The sequence below is a fragment of the Aedes aegypti genome, chromosome 1 (assembly GCF_002204515.2).
Source record: "Aedes aegypti strain LVP_AGWG chromosome 1, AaegL5.0 Primary Assembly, whole genome shotgun sequence".
NCBI classification, from domain to species: Eukaryota; Metazoa; Arthropoda; class Insecta; order Diptera; family Culicidae; genus Aedes; species Aedes aegypti.
Window position 1 is genome coordinate 34,790,602 of NC_035107.1, and position 5,240 is coordinate 34,795,841.

Here is a 5,240-nt window from a genome sequence, read left to right on the forward strand (position 1 = left end):
TGCGCGCCATAAAAACAATATGCTATAAAAAATTGACAGAAGCTGACTATCACCACTGAACTGAAACTTTGAAATGTAATCTCAGCATGCCTTGACAAAGTCAATTTTCATTGTTTTTTTTTCTGTCAAGCAAATGAAAAATTGTTCTGATTTGCCGATATAATCGTAATTCTTAATTGTTGTATTTAATAATAAAGAACTCTTTATTTAATTTTAGGCATAAATAAGTTCGTTGACCATACCTCACAACAACGTGAAGGAGGAATATTCAAAAGACCCAGCTTAGCATTTTGAATTACGCAAAATCAACGCTTACAAATTTGCGAAAAAAGAATCAAGTAGATCAAACATATCCTCAATAAATCAGGAAGGAGTCTCACATAATCTTGTTATAAGTTTTGTCAGATTTACACAATCCTTGAAGGAATTTACGCAACATGTCATCGCGCCGTAATTCACACAAAATTCAAGGCATGGATTTTACTTATTTCTATGTGTGATAATGATAAAATCCTGAATAACATCATTAGATTAAATAAGAAGATTGAAGTTTAGATTTTGGACAAGGTTCTGAGGAAACTCTTAGCACGTTTATTTAAGCACACGTTTCTCGCTTAATTTAAGGAAGAATTGTTAAATTTCTGGCAAAATCCTTAACAGGTATTGGAAATAAAATAATTGGGTTTATTCTACGACTGGCGTGAGGTGACAAATGTCGGTCTCGTATAGCGAGGTGACAATTCTCGACTCGAGTGAAGTGACTCTCCATTTGATTTGCACGGCGAGTCACTTCACTCGAGTCGAGAATTGTCACCTCGCTATACGACACCGACATTTGTCACCTCACGCCAGTCGTAGAATAAACCCAAATATTTCCTTCAGTGTGTAGTGAGTCCCAAACACTCCATTGCATGCATGCTGACAGTTTGACATATTCTGCCTGTAAGAATGTCATATAGGCAGTTAGTAGCACAAAAGGTGTTTCAGTGACTGTTATGACCTGAAGATCGGTGAATTTATTAGTCCAGTAAATTGATTCTATTTTAAAACGCACGGAAAATGTGGTTAGGAGAGCCTCGTATCCGAGAATCAGTCGTGAGACTATAAAGTAAGTTACCATAAGTTAATGTAAATGATTCCAATAAAATGAATTTGTTGCAGTCTTGAAGCTGCCGATACAATAAGCTGCTGCCGAGAGGTTTCATTATTCTCCGAGAAAGTTTGCTCCCCAACAACAGGATTCATACAACATTCGGAACTATATTATAACAAGCTATTTGGCGATATCTTCATCATTCTCATAGATTTCATTGCAACAATTTTCTTAGAATACAGAGCTTGGCGTCATAATGGTTTAACGCCAAGGTAATATAATCCCAAAATCCTGGGAGATGCTGGATGCAAAATCTGGAAATTGCATAGAGGTCTCAACTTTCTAGACACTTTTTTTTCAATTTTCCCGACAACAATTCCTTGACTGAATTTCATTCGATTTACGGAAGTTTTGTACAGCACTAAATAGTTTCAACGATATTGCCCGCAGCTTAAAATATATTGCTCACTTGCTTTAAATGAAACCTAAAAAAAGAAAGGGAATTATTATTAAGCGATTAAAGATAATACAAACGCAAAAGCAAATCGGAATTAGATTTTAGTTTGACAGAAAAGCAATGAAAATTATTTCAGTGAGTGATGGGTTACTAAGGATTTATTTTCGAGTTTCAGTTCAGTGGTGGTAGCGAGCTTCTGTCAAATCTTTTATAGCATAACCAGCGTAAAAAGCTGGATAAAGGGTTTATTCACAAATTTCATAACGCCAAAAATGACCATTTTCGACACCCACTCACCCCCTCGCAAAGCTTTTTGTATGAACATTTTACAAATTTTGTATGAGCCATAACAGCACGAGGACACCCACCCACCCCCTTCAGCGTTATGAAATTTGTGAATGGGCCCATAACAGGCAATTTGGATAACTTCATTTATTTTGGTTTTGTGCGCCACTGTGCCCTGAACCAAACAACAAATTATTCTGCAGCTTGACTGTGTTGCAAAACTGTTCACTTTGAAAAAAATAAATAAATTCGCAGATTTTATGAGTCTTCTGATAAAATAATCTTATCAGTACCGTCGTGCGGGGTGACATTGGTCCATAAGGATGACTTTGGGCCAACTGCTTTACAGCAAGCTATTGTAAGAATAATGAAAACCATGTGTCAAACTTGGAGAATACATTATAAATAGCCAATACGTGGTAATAGATTAGTTTTACGGCGTTCCTACAAAACATAAATTGCATCGAAAGAGGCGGTCAGTCACCCTCTAGGCCCAATGTCACCCCGCACGGCGGTACACTGATATCAGGATAGATTAAAACTGCAGTGTACGGAAAACAAATTGCTGCGTGTGAAGCTCAAATATCAAATGCGGTATCACCAAGTGCGATAAGGTTTTTCACAAGAAATATAAAATTAAAAATAGCATTTCTTTGTTTGGTTGGCTATGATAATCATTGACGGATGTATTATATGGAGACTTGCGAACATTTGGTAAGAATGATAAATCATCGTCTTCCACTAGAAATATTTGATTTAAATTACATTCCCCCCTTGATTCCCCCACAAAATTTAGTCCTTTTATTGTTCATTGTCGTAAGAAGCAACAGTCTATAAATGTTGACTATTTGAATACGAATTGAATTTGGATTGGATTTGGATTTGGATTGGAGTTTTAAAGATTGGATAAGTTAAAGTTAAGTTAAAGTTAAGTTAAAGTTAAGTTAAAGTTAAGTTAAAGTTAAGTTAAAGTTAAGTTAAAGTTAAGTTAAAGTTAAGTTAAAGTTAAGTTAAAGTTAAGTTAAAGTTAAGTTAAAGTTAAGTTAAAGTTAAGTTAAAGTTAAGTTAAAGTTAAGTTAAAGTTAAGTTAAAGTTAAGTTAAAGTTAAGTTAAAGTTAAGTTAAAGTTAAGTTAAAGTTAAGTTAAAGTTAAGTTAAAGTTAAGTTAAAGTTAAGTTAAAGTTAAGTTAAAGTTAAGTTAAAGTTAAGTTAAAGTTAAGTTAAAGTTAAGTTAAAGTTAAGTTAAAGTTAAGTTAAAGTTAAGTTAAAGTTAAGTTAAAGTTAAGTTAAAGTTAAGTTAAAGTTAAGTTAAAGTTAAGTTAAAGTTAAGTTAAAGTTAAGTTAAAGTTAAGTTAAAGTTAAGTTAAAGTTAAGTTAAAGTTAAGTTAAAGTTAAGTTAATGTTAAGCAGCCCACGGGCCACGACCAGTTTTCTTCAACAGCACACAACGGGAACTAAAAACAGTGTTGCTCCGGGTATCCGAAACACAGGCGACTAGATTTGCCAACCATATGAGACCCGGGCCCCTTCGTGGACTACTGGGATCAATGTGATGGATTTTACTAAGGTGGCGCAGATCATTGATGCGTGCCACTAGTTCTCTCTTTCATTCTCCCGCTGTTCTTATGCAGCGCAAATAGTGACGTAAAGGGCCTGTACTCATTAGAGAGTAAACCGCCTGTACGTCAAACCAACGAGTAAAATTTACCCTTTATCCTAAAGGAATTCGAGATGGATAATGGGTAAAATATACTCTATTTCTGTTATTTTAAGATTTATTAATGATTTAAAACCAAATCATGAAAATAAACAAGAGAAATAATAAACATTTGGCTATCACATACTTTATTGAAACCTAATTTAATCTTTAAATACAATTATCATGCTGATTTGCGCATTTCACCAAGGTCAAGGTTTGAAGCGCTTCTTGTAGCATTGGTATGCTGGTTTTTACTAAACAATTACTCCATTCCGTGAAGGTATTTTTATTTAGCTCATTCGTTCTGCAAAGACAAAATCACTTAGGTTGTAACGTAATAGATAGTATTATTTATTTAAACTTACCAATATTTAGATGTTTGATCCCTTGGCTTTCGGATATAGAACGGACAAAATAACAGCGTCCGCCAAAAACCCTCAAGACATTCTTCACCCATTAAAGGGTAAACCACCGAAACTACTAAATGGATAAAAGGTACCCTTTATCCAAAATTTGAAACTACCTCTTATTTTGACAGCTTCGTATATCGGAAAATAATGGGTATTTTTTACTCCTTAAAGGGTAATGTCGAGTTTACAGTGTAATGAGGCTAAAATACCCTTTTTAATGTCATCGAAAAATACTCTTTTTCTGACAGTTCCATATTCGTCATGAAAATGGGTACATGATACCCATTTAATGGGTACTTTCAAGTTAGCGTGTAGTGTTACTGTACACAGTAAGCTCAAAGTACCCTTTAAAGGGTAAAAAAGTACCCTCTTTGAGAGAAACTAGTTTTACTCATAAAAAGAGTAAAGGGCCTTTACTCATCAAAGAGTAAACGGCTTATACGTCAGATCAACGAGTAAATTTTACCCACTATGACAAACTCATTAATCGAGAAACAGAGTAAAATTTACTCTCTTTCATATTTGAAAATTTAAGGTATTTTTCTATTTATTTTCGTAGAATAATGAACACTAGACTCTTATTATTATAAACACATTTTATTCAACAATATATTAACGTTGGTGAGATGCGGAAGAACCATTATATAAACGCTGATTTGCCGGTCTGAAAAATAAGGATGAAGCGACTGGAGGGACAGCTCGGCAGCAAAAGTATCCTGTAAAATTTGTTTATGTACCTAATCAGAACACGGTGGGAGAAGTAATTCAATGAACCTACCTTAGAGCTACATGCATTTCTAGAAACTTCCCTGATTATTTTGGACAAAACACTTAAGTAAACCAATCACTAGTCGGGCAGAGAATTTATATATTATAAACTGGAAGGAATTTTTCACCCATTATAGAGTAAATGAATCGAACATGTGATAGGGTACTAAACACCCATTATGTGAAAAAATAAATTACTCGTTATTTTGACGTTTCCATATATCAGCAAATAATGGGTATTTTTTACACATTAAAGGGTAATGACGAGTTTTCAGTATACTGCTGGTGCACTTGAGGATTCCACTGTGACCCTAGATTCCAACGCTTCTAATGAATTGCGCTAATATATCATACGAAATTAATTTCTTAGTAACGTGACGAATGAACCAGCTAAACAATGCCGCATAAATTCAGCAACGCAGCGATCCGGTAAAATGGAGCAATAACATAAAATTATCACCGCCCATTATGAAGCAAAATTTCGCTGATCAAAAAACGACGGAAAGCCATGGGATCAATTAACTATCGT

General features: G+C 34.4%; 1 long non-coding RNA gene across 1 annotated transcript; it reads right to left on the bottom strand.

Annotated features, from left to right (window-relative positions):
• Positions 1 to 4,519: 4,519 nt before the first annotated feature.
• On the bottom strand, positions 4,520 to 4,884 carry LOC110674393. Its single transcript, XR_002498822.1, has 2 exons — positions 4,722 to 4,884; positions 4,520 to 4,659 (listed from the first exon to the last, which is right to left on the bottom strand). It is a non-coding gene; the product is annotated as an uncharacterized LOC110674393 (long non-coding RNA).
• Positions 4,885 to 5,240: the final 356 nt, after the last annotated feature.